This window comes from Stenella coeruleoalba (genome assembly GCF_951394435.1).
Source record: "Stenella coeruleoalba genome assembly, chromosome: 4".
NCBI classification, from domain to species: Eukaryota; Metazoa; Chordata; class Mammalia; order Artiodactyla; family Delphinidae; genus Stenella; species Stenella coeruleoalba.
Window position 1 is genome coordinate 76064866 of NC_137149.1, and position 12266 is coordinate 76077131.

General features: G+C 44.6%; 1 protein-coding gene across 1 annotated transcript in view; it reads right to left on the reverse strand.

The window, feature by feature from the left end:
* IGFBP7 (insulin like growth factor binding protein 7) overlaps window positions 1-12266 on the reverse strand; it is an 81853-nt gene that overhangs the window by 42502 nt on the left and 27085 nt on the right. The gene's annotated exons all lie outside the window — the stretch shown is intronic.

A 12266-nucleotide genomic window follows, 5' to 3' on the forward strand; every position in this document is an offset into this window, starting at 1 on the left:
AAATTAAAAGAATGGCTATTTTACAGGTCCAGGGATTGTGAAATAAGTGTTGCTTTTTTCTTTTTAAATAATGAGAATAACTACTCTTGGTTTTACACTGTGAATTTTTTGGTATTATCTGGCAAAGTAATATGCCTATAGAACTTCACACAGATTTGTCAAGCGTGTACTGTACTGCTTAACATGCAAAATTAAAGTCATTCCTATGGGTAAACACACTAATATCCTCAGGCTATATCTTAACATGGATAGAATTTAAGTATCTAAATGGCAGGACATCCCTTTCAAGATAAGGACTATCACGTGATAGCTTTGTAGAGCTGTATAAAATGCCAAAAGAAGGGATAAAGATTGGTTATGTAACTGTTTTCATGCAGTATGCTATTGGTTCAATTCTGCCTTGTATAGATTATGTCAACATAACTTTGGGAAGCAATAATTTTACTATATTTTATTTTCAGATAGCTTTTAAAAATCAGCATTGTAAATGCAGCAATGCTCCTTTAATGTTCAGAATTTTCATTAAAATCAGAAATTTGGCATTGACACTTTGGTTTCTTTTAATGGTGTTGAAGGACTTATGGATGCGTATTTTTTTATTTGTAATCATAGAGGCTGTCCCAGACTGTTAAAATTCAGCAAAGACAGTAGGAAAATAAGTGATATGTGGGAAATTAAAGAAAAATTGAGGTAGAATCTTTATATTCCTGACTTTAATTTGATTAAAGTTTATCACTGTTCTTTCAAAACAAGAAGCCTGCTCAACGCAACTAAGAGTAGCCCCCGCTCACCACAACTAGAGAAAGCCCGTGTGCAGCAACGAAGACCGAACGCAGCCAAAAATAAATAAATAAATTTTTTTTTTTTTTTTTTTGCGGTACGCGGGCCTCTCGCTGTTGTGGCCCCTCCCGCTGCTGAGCACAGGCTCCGGACGCGCAGGCTCAGCGGCCATGGCTCACGGGCCCAGCCGCTCCGTGGCATGTGGGATCCTCCCGTACCGGGTCACGAACCTGTGTCCCCTGCATCGGCAGGCGGACTCTCAACCACTGTGCCACCAGGGAAGCCCAATAAATTTATTTTTTTTAAAAAAAGTGAAGAACATGCAGATAGCAAGTTTCTGTTATATCATTTTCCACAAAAAAGGAAAAAATATCGAAGGAGAGGAAATGGCACATGAAGGGTTAAATTTTCAGGATGCATATACATAATTATCATCGCCATGTAGTAAACCAGGAATGGGGTTAGTGGAAGGCAGGGAGGGAAGTGAAAGGAAACTTCGGGTGTTATATGGATAAGGAGAAAGGGACAAATTATGTTTAAATTTAGAACATCCACTAATGCTCTCCAAGTTGTCTGACAGCTGGAATGTGCTTTCGCTTCCATCATTCCTCAACTTGCTTTTTTTCTTTTGTTTTTAACATTAAAAGCTAATTCTGTGAAGCTTTTCAATTTGCCATTCTGGTGTGCAGAATCCATCTGAAGGACATGAGAGAAAAGCCAAAGCTCTAAGGAAGCCTTTCTAGCCAAGACTAGAGAATGTTCTGAGCCTCTTGCCCAGACATACAGTAGGGTCCAGGGCGGGGGGCTTCCTCCAGGCCACCACTCTCAGGCTTTCCTCCAGGAGTGACAGAGACTGTCATATCCTCTCCTTGTATGGTTTCAGGACAGAATGTTACCATGAGACACACTGACTTGACTCAAATTGGTGTAGAAGCCTGAAGGCCCCTCTGAGCCTCTTGGACCATCTGTGGGGCTGGACGGAGCAGAAGAGAAGAATAAAGATGGCAAATGAGCGGAAGCTGGGCAGGAAGCAGAGGCGGGGGGAACTTCCAGTTACTGGGATCTCTCTCTCTCTCTCTGGGTTGTTTATGGTCCCTCACCACAAAACACAGATGGGAGGTCCGCCACCAGGAGTTCTCTTTAGATTTCCTGCAGGAATCTTAGGTGAGTCTTTCTTTCTTCTAGAAGTCCTTCCACAGTAAGATGTTTTCTCTTCAAAATGCCAATCATACTCACTGTACAATGTTGTCTTATTAAGAAATAAATTTTATAAAGAGGAGGCTGGTTTAAATAAAAATGAAAATCACGTAGATACTCATTTCATGTTTGTTTTTTAACATCTTTATTGGAGGTTAATTGCTTTACAATGTTGTGTTAGTTTCTGCTTTATAACAGACTGAATCAGCTATACATATACGTATGCCCCCACATCTATTCCCTCTTGCATCTCCCTCCCACCCTCCCTAACCCACCCCTCTAGGTGGTCACAAAGCACTGAGCTGATCTCCCTGTGCTATGTGGCTGCTTCCCACTAGCTATCTATTTTACATTTGGTAGTGTATATATGTCCATGCCACTCTCTCACTTCGTCCCAGCTCACCCTTCCCCCTCCCCGTGTCTTCAAGTCCATTCTCTACGTCTGCGTCTTTATTCCTGTCCTGCCCCTCATTTCATGTTTGACAGAGCTTTTTCTATCTTTGTTTCCCCTATCCTGTCTCCCACTCCCAAATCTGACTATATTCACACAGATTCTGTTTATCTATGCATTTCCATTATGGCTAACAGATAAAAAAAGCGCATTTCCCGCTGAAAATCACATTTAACAAATCCCTTTGGGGGACAGAAAGAAGTGCACACCATTGAAAAAGATTAGTTTGTAGGAGGCAGAAGTCAGGCTCCAATCACTCCTTTGCGTTAAGCTCTAGTTAAAATGAGGTGGGCGCCACAGGCCACATTTATAATGATGGAAGTTTCTCAATCTCTGACTGTGGGCCTGAACCTCTGTGAGACCATAATCGGCCTCAAAAACATGCAAAATGAACCACCAAAAGTTTAAATAAGAATGCTTCTCTTCTGAATGCCTCAGACCCCTTGAGCCGGCTCACAGATTTGGGGGAGGAGTAATGAGCAACGAACACAGGGGGGCCTCAGTGCATTTTTCTATTTGGTTAAGATTGATTCCTCCTGAAAAACAAATGTGATCGATCTTGAAGATCAATGCTGAACAGTACAACACAATGTATTCAAGAATGTACTGAAACAAAACTGCTCATTAAAAAGGCCAATTTTTCTGCAGATGGGCTCTCCCTGCACGTGTTCGTTTTTCACTACATGCTATTTCTTCTGCTCTAAACACACCAGGCTCACCTAGTTAAGGAAGCCCCTCGGTCCTTGTGCATGTGGCAGTGGTGAAACCTAGCTGGAGGAAGTGTGTGAATCAGTACAAGCTGCAGCAGGAGTACATTTTGGCCAAAACTGATGCTGATCAAGGCACAACTCTAGGTCCTACTGAAGGCACCGTTTCTTATATCTCCGGGGTACGAAACACTAGCTTGCAACTTATAAAGAATGTTCCTCTTTCTTGCTCTAGCCTTTGGAAAGCCTCTTCTAGTCAAACACTATGTTCCATGCTGCTATTGAGTACATACATGTCTCATCAAATCAGGCGAGTTCTGCGTGGGTAAGAGAAGGACCAGTCAGTAGGAGGCCTACTGGGGCTGTTACATTTAGCAGGCCTATTTCCTTCCTCTGTCTGTGCTGACAAACAAATGTTCGCTTTCAGTCTGGCACTGTCCCCGGTTCTTGATCATTCAGGCTTAGACTAAGCGACTCCAGATTCCAACGCTGGCGGGTTCCAACACACACGAGGTAAGATAGCTTCCCTTGGTTTTTCCTGGGTGGTCCCTCAGTGGGCAGGATCCTCTAACAGCACACGCTGGGCCATCCCCCCCGCTGCCCACAGTCCTGGCTCCCAGCCCAGCAGAGGGGGCTGGGCTGGGTCAATATCATGACAGGTCTAAGGGAGCCACACTGGTGTTGTGCATACTGTCTTCCCTCAATATCTGCAGGGGTTTGGATCCAGGAGTACTCATGGATACCAAAATCCACAGATGCTCAAGTTCCTTACATAGAATGGCGCCGTGCGATGAATACAGTTGGCTGTGGGTATACTGAGGATGAAAAGCCCATGGATTTGGAGGGCCGACTGTACTTGGCATGGGGGAATATCTGGGGACTCAGGAAGGCAGGTCCACAGTGGCTTTCAAAACTCTGAGCCTGCTTGAGAGGTCTTGTCTTGAACAGCTTTTCTCTGCGGATTGTGAACCCTTGCTGCGGGAAGGGAGGTGGTTATAAAGAAAGCCAGAACTGCCTGAGAACTAGGGTCTCTGGATCAGAAGGGGCAATAAGATGGGCCTTCTGAGTAGCCCCATGAGCTTGCACGGCTGCGAAGGAACTGGCCAGGCTTGGAGTCAGTCAGGATGAGACATCAGAGTCATCATCACCACCTCCAGCTTGCCCCACCATCACTGCCCATTTGTGGAGAACTTTCTAAACTGTGTTATCTTACCCGACCCACAGCACAGAGCTGTGGAGTTGGTTGAGAGCCTCTGTGACCCCTAATGCACAGAGATGAGGAAACACAGTGTGCGTGTGTACGGGTACTCAGTAACCTGCCTGAGGCCAGCGACTCACACAGCGGGTCCTGGTCTGAGCACACAGATCTCCAAACTGCATTTTCTTTGGAAAATGCACCTCTAACATGGAACTAAACCATTTATTGTTTCTGCCCGTCCCTCCCTCTCTCCTACCTGCCTTGGAAGGTATGAAAAGGTAAAAGTGAGCCATCATTGGCAACTGGGTTCTGCTTGTCAATCAGGCAAGCCGAAAAGCACTACGTGATTCTTTCATTTATGTCTGTCACTATGCAGGATGCTCCAGTTTCCTCTCAAACCTTACTTCAGCGGCTTAATGTCACTCTTGCCAAAATGCTCCATTCCTTTTCCTTTATCTCTCGATAAAGGAGGAGGCCCTCCTTTCATACGACCATTTGCTTGCTGCCCTATTTATACCATTCTAATAACTGAGCCCTCTTTTTTGTTTTTTGCTTTTTTAAAAACACCTTTTCAGGGTTTCCCTGGTGGCGCAGTGGTTGAGAGTCCGCCTGCCGATGCAGGGGACACGGGTTCGTGCCCCGGTCCGGGAAGATCCCACATGCCGCGGAGCGGCTGGGCCCGTAAGCCATGGCTGCTGAGCCTGCGCGTCCAGAGCCTGTGCTCCGCAATGGGAGAGGCCACAACAGTGAGAGGCCCGCGTATCATGCAAAAAAAAAAAAAAAACACCTTTTCAGACAGCTTGCTTCAAGTCTTTCAATTAAAAGAAAACAGATACAGCTCCTTAAAAAAAAAAAGTCACCAGCACGCAAGTATTGCCCTGCTTCAGGAACTTGTACTTCATTTGGTATACTCTGTGTTGAAACAATATAGCATTATCTACTTTGAATACACTAGAAGCCCTCCCGGTAGCTTTTTTGTATGAGAGACATTAAATCTGGTTGGAACTCAACAAGAAACAGTGTCATGTGGGAAATCCTTGCCTGTTGGACCCTTGACTGATCACATTTCAAAGCCCAGTGCTGTGCTAAAGGGCATCTTTCTTTAAAAATAAAGCAATCCTATTAGTCAGATCCTTCTCTGCACACCATAGCTTTGAAGGAATTTGAGAGTTTGCAAATTCAAAGTTGAAAATTAAAAACCCACGAATAAGACTTGAATCCATTTATTCATGGTAAAATGAATATAGCTTTGAAAAGTCTACCCTCATTAGGATCATTTCAATGTGATCTGTGATCTGGAGTGAGTCTGTTTAACTAGGCTCTTGCCACAGAAAGAGACCCATTTTCTAAAGTAAGTCCTATCATCAAAGGACTCAGGAGATACCACAGAATAATATTAAATAAAGTGCAATTCTTTTTTGAGAATGTTTCATTGTTTTCTTAATCAGTGTTATTTTTATTTTGCCAGATTTAGAGTACCTCTTCCCCTTCCCCCTCAAATGCATTAAAATAAACCCTGGCCCCTGCTGGAGTGATCAAAGCTTCCCAATTCACAGAGGAATGTCCGTTCCTCCAAGCCTGGGGAGGTTTCCTAACTAATGAACTAGAACACTGTCAGATGTCTGGTTGCCAAGTAATATATTAAAGTGCTTTTCTAATGAGATTTCTGCAAGGTAACTATAAAACCATGAAAAGCACATTAACCTTCAGTAAAGCAAAAACATTTTAAAAAATAACCAAATGCCTTTAAGGAAAAGAAGAGTTCAACACAGCAGCTAAAAAGCTGAAGAGAATTTGACAAGTGGAAAAATAAAGCCCAACAATTTCACATCTGAGAAAAAAGGGTGGACACAAAGCAGAGCAATGTAGGAGTTAGATCAAAGGGAGCCACCTGATGATCTCAATATGTGACTTTAAACGTCTCCCTCTCCATGCACCCCTGTCTATTTGTAACATGGATCTGTGATAAACATAGCTACAAATGCCCCCTCTTATGAAAAGAAGGAACAGCTTTTCACTTTTAGAACTTGTGCCTGAGAATTGAGCAACAGTCCACACAAATCTTGAATGTCAAGGATCCTTTTGTTAGAACCCACATGAGGAACTCTCACGTGAAATACAAACGATAGCAATGACTCGAAGTCTCTATCACGGACCACTCAGAAACAGTTTGGGGAAATCCTTCTAGTTGGCTTCTGCTTATCACCCTTTCTTTATTATTTAACCATGGAGTCTATCATGACATCAGTGAGGCTAGGAGGCTGGAGGCCATCTGTCTGGGTCTGCATTTGTGTGACCCTGTGGCTGCAGTGTGTTCTGTATTGATCCGGTCAGTCCTGCAGCCCTGGATCTTGTTCAAACTCTTAACCACCCGTTAAAGACTGGTGTGGGGTCTGAAAACCAACACAGAAGGTGATGTGGGTGTTTAGCTTAAAGAAGAGATGCCTGGGGTGGGGGACTACCTGTTAAATATCTTCTACCATCTGAAGGGATGCCATGTCAGGGAATGAGGAGTCTTGATGTTACTTACTCCCAAAGGAAGCACTAAGATCAAAGATGCATCGCATATTTAAAGTCAGGGTAACACAGCGTTTGTCAGCAGTTAAGGATCTCTAACAATTTCAAATGCATCCATGCATGGATGAGCAAAGGCTGAGAGTTGTCAGGGATGGATTCTTCATTTTATTCACAATTTCAATCAGATCCAATCAAACGATGGATTGATTCCAAAGGAAAATTTTTTATTACTTAATATTATCGTTTCTTTTAAATAGCTAACCAAGAACTGGGAAATGATTTACTCCAGATTAATAGAATTAAAGTATTTTTCAAAATATGGTGCCTGGATTTATACAGAACAAAACAAAATAAGGCATGTATTCATGGGGATGAAATATTTGCTTCAATGGGACCACAGAACACAATAAATCAGTCCTCTCTTTGCAGAGGTTCTCCAAGGAAAGCATACTTTAAAAAGTCAAATAGGGACATCCCTGGTGGCGCAGTGGTTAAGAATCCGCCTGCCAATGCAGGGGATACGGGTTCGAGCCCCGGTCCAGGAAGATCCCACATGCCGCGGAGCAACTAAGCCCGTGCGCCACAACTACTGAGCCTGTGCTCTAGAGACCGCAAGACACAACTACTGAGCCTGTGCTCTAGAGCCCACAAGCCACAACTACTGAGCCTATGTGCCACAACTACTGGAAAGCCCGCGTGCCTAGAGCCTGCGCTCCGCAACAAGAGAAGCCACTGCAATGAGAAGCCTGCACACTGCAACCAAGAGTAGCCCCCGCTCGCCGCAACTAGAGAAAGCCAGCGTGCAGCAACGAAGACCCAATACAACCAAAAATAAAGTAATAAATAAATTTATTAAAAAAAAAGTCAAATAATTGACAGAACAATGACCCTGGCACTCCAGGTCCAATGCACGTGCTGGGATGCAGCCTTCAGTTGAAATCTGTCCTGACAGTTGAAATCTGTCCTAAAGCTTTAGTCTTCAGGAATGTGATAGAAAATGGAAAGCAAAGGGAACAGAACTGCTGTGTTGTGAACATAATCTCTGGATTCAGACAGATCTAGGTGATGTTGGGTAAGTTACCTAACATTTTGAGCCTCAGTTTTCTCATTGATAAAAATGGTGTAATAATAAGTACCAGGGCCCACGGGATTGTTAGGATGTGTGCACAGGGCTTCCCATGCTGTCTGGCACACAGTGAGTACTCCATAAACGGTCACTGTTATTTATGATTTCAAATTAATTATTTTAAAGTGGACTAGGATTTGTTTTCCTGGTTAAGGAGGAAGCTGGACCCAGTGACTTTCCTAGTTTCTAACCACCATATACTCTGTTATCCTATTTCATGCTAATTGTTTCCCCTCAACTCAGTCCTGCCCCCCACCTCCCCACCAATGGCCACTCACACCAACAGCTACGCCTATTCATTGACTGCTCACCGTGGGCATTCAGGTGTGTAACTAATCTAACCCTGTCAACCACTCTGTGAGGTTGGGGCTGCCTCCCATGTCACAAGAGGAGACACCGGAGGCACAGGAAAGCTGAGTGATTTGCCTAGAGTCGCGAGGCTTATAAATGGTAGAGGTGGGATTCCAAACCAGGCAATTTGGTTCTAGAGCCCAGGCTCCTAACCACTGTCCCATATGACCTTCCAGGCAACCTAAAATTCTGCCTCGACATATCAGCTAACCCATGTGCAGTCAACTACTTGCTGCAGCTGATGAAAACGTGGTACAAGATCCAGTGTTTGCCTTCAGTCTCCTCTCCTCCGTCTTCGCCACAGATCTTCTAGCTTTACATTCCAGAGTTCATTCCTAATCACCAATTTCTCTCCCTCCCCACAAAACACCCTGACCTTTGACGGCCCAGTGATATAAATGTGCATTTCCATTCACTTGTGGGTTTAGGGTTGTTTTTTTCCTTCAAAAAATGGCTCTACCAAGTTCCTCTGATCTTTGCTAGTGATGCAGACCAGGTCCCTGGAGGGCTGGCTAATCCTGAGCTTACAGAGCCCTGAGCACCGTCAGGCATTTCAGAAATGCACTTAGATGATGCGGAGGTGGTTTCTCTAACAACAGAAAGTTCCCACCATCGCCTGCTGCCCCGGGAGCTGCCACATGGGTGCAGCTGGCTCCCGCCCACAGGGTCCCCAACCCTCCTGGGCTCAACTCAGGCCTCCTGCTGCAGTTGCTCGTTCCTTCCTGTTCCACGTTTCCTCTAGCACCGATGGTTAACGCCCTCTCTTTAGGGTAAGAAAAATGACCTTGCTCTCCATGCAAGTAGGGACCACTCATTCCATCTACAACAGATGCACACAGCTACTCGGTTCAACTCAAGAGTATCCTCTCTGCTGTCTTGTCACTTTTTCAAGCAAGGTATTACATTGCCTTGTAATTTCCTTTTTTCTCTTAAAACCAAAACAAATTGCAGGTGATTCCTTGCAATTCGTGTTGCAAAAATTCACATTCTGCTGTACTTCATGAGTAAAAGCTCTTTCATTCCCACCTTTCAACACTGCCCTATGAGATGCAAATAGAACCATTTCAGTTTTCCAGTTGAACAGCCAGGAAAAAAGAAAAAAGAAATAAAATGTAGCAGCACCCTGCTTATCTCCATGTTACACATTAACATGGTCCTCCTTTGCAGAGGTTCTTCAAGGTAAGCACACTTTAAAAAGTCAAATAATTGACAGAATAATTACCTTAAGCACTCTAAGGTCAATGCAAATGCTGGGATGTAGCCTCCAGCTGAATGCTGTACCAAAGCTTCGGTTTTCAGGAATGTAATAGAAAATGGAAGGCAAAGGGAAAGGAATTTCCAAATTTCTCCACTAAGATGTCATTGAAAACACTAATAGAGCTCAAGGGAAAGAAAGCCCACAAGTCCTCTCCTGTCTAGCAATCTCTCGCCTGCTGAAACCTATCACTTTTGCTTTGCTCTCTCACTCTTGTGCTCTTGGTCTCATTAATAGTAGTAATCGCTAATAACAGAAATTACTACTATCCTTACCATAACCTCTAATACTGCCTCTACCACCACGTACTGAGCTTATTATATTCCAGGAACGGCGCAGGTTCTCTCATGTTATTTCAGGTAACTCTCACAGGAATCCAATGAGGTGTTTATGCTTATTAGTCCCATTTTCAGGTGAGAAATCAGAGGCTCTGAGAGGTTAAATACCTTGCACAGAGCGTATCCGTAGCAGGGCCAGGATTCTATGGTACGTTTAACTCTAGAACTTTCATCCTGAGTAATGGCCCATTGACATGGCCCATTCCATCCCCCCAGAGCCCACCATAGGGCTTGGAGGGCACTTGAATGTATGAATTAATGAATGACTACATGAAGAAACAAATCAACAAACAAGTGGATGTGCTTTCTGAAGACTAGCTTTTTAAAGTAAAGTTCTCTCTCATGTCTAAAATGGAGTATGGGAATACTCCATGAGTCCACAGTCATGACTTCAAAATGAGATCTCCACCTGCTTAAAACTCAACAGTAAGTGGGCTTCCCCGGTGGCGCAGTGGTTGAGAGTCCACCTGCCGATGCAGGGGACGCGGGTTCGTGCTCCGATCCGGGAAGATCCCACATGTGGCGGAGTGGCTGGGCCCGTGAGCCATGGCTGCTGAGCCTGCGCGTCCGGAGCCTGTGCTCCGCAACGGGAGAGGCCACAACAGCGAGAGGCCCGAGTACCGCAAAAACAAACAAACAAACTCAACAGTGAGTAACTGACACAATTGCATTCTACCTACATTGGTCCTCAGTGCTCCCGGCCACAGAGGTAATGGCTGAAATAACTGAAGCTGACATATTCAAAAGAACTTTGATTTCAGATACATGAAGGGTTTCACTAAAGTTGACATCAACGTCTCTTCTTCCAATACTGAATCTCCCTCCTCCCATTGAGAGGGAGCTTGCTGACTGACATTTATTCTTCTTGCTTTTTATTTAGTACAGGGGAGACAGAATGCCAGTCTTTACCTACATCTCCTTCCCTCAACACACACGCATCCAGGAAATGTAAGGAGACAAACCAAACAGCCCATGGGCAGGGAAGTGCTCAAGACACTGTATCTGCACTACCAGTGAAAGCCCTTTGGGTCACAGAAACTATGCTGCTTTCTTTTCCCCTGTGAAGGGGACATCTATGCTGGCTCTCTGCTCTTCAATCTCTGCTCCCTGTCCTGGGCCAACGCCCCAGAATTCCTCGGGTGGGCTGAGGATGCTGAGAAGTCCCATCTGGACCAACTCACCTTTCCTCCCCCAGAAGTCAACGCCCATTTCCTCTACAGAGCTTCCCCCTTTTGTCAGCAAAGGAAGGGAGCATCCCAACCGGGTACTTAAATTGTGCCTTGAGGGCATACGTTTCAGGGCACTCGTGGTCTGAGGGTGGGAAACAGGGAAACCGGCCCTAATTGCCCTGCGTAGCTCCAAACTTGCTTGGTAATCACTTTGGAATTGCTGGATCTTCACCTTTTCCATCTCTCTCCTCTTCTGGCAAGCACCCATCTATGGGTCCTAAGTAGGAAAGCCTGTCAGAGTATTAAAAATGGTTGCTGCTAAAATGCTTAAGAATTATGGAAGGAGGAAGCTGATGTTTAGATTTATTCCCCTCTGCTCCCTCCCACTCACACCATAGACTGCATAGTTTCCCCTCAGAAAGGAAAACATTCTTGACCTCTGTTTAAATGTTTATCAGAAGTTGTCTGGACGTGCAGAGTCTGAAGTCACATTCAGTATTAGTCACATCCTTCTGTGTGTGTGGTGTAACCCTCCTATCAGGCCAGGAGGAATGCCTGGACTTTGTACAGAAACCATTTGGTGCTAGAAGCATCCACTACCACCCAGGGATTTTCACTAAGCCCAGACACAGGCAGAAGCTGAGCAAAGAACTTGAGCTTCCTGATGGCTGTAGGGCTTCAGTTTTGAATAGGTACGGAAAAAAAAAAAAATCCTCTTAGCTCTGTGGGTCCTGTGGGGTCTTGATTTTAAAACAAAGCTCTAGCATGGAGCCTGGAACCAGTGGAGGTTCTAGGTCCTCAGCACAAAATGAGGGTCATTCAGAGTTTTATCTTTGCTCCGAAACACTCCTACTTTGGAGTAGGAAAAATCGCTTTCCCTTCTTGGGCCTTTGATATTGATAAATTAGTTTATGCTTCAGAAGTTCTGTAAGTAGTACGTATCTAACAGACCTTGTATCAATGCGTGAAAGGCACTGTATGTAGACTCAACTAGGTGATGCAGGTGTGTGTCTGAGAGGAAGGTATGACTAAGGCAATAGAAAGTGTGTGGTCTGGCAGGTAGGATAAGTGGGTTTTGGTACCACTCTCACCACAGGCAGGTTACACATTCCACTCGTCCTCAGCTTTTTCATCTTTAAAATGGGAAGTTTGAAGCAATCATCTAGGAGGTCCTTTG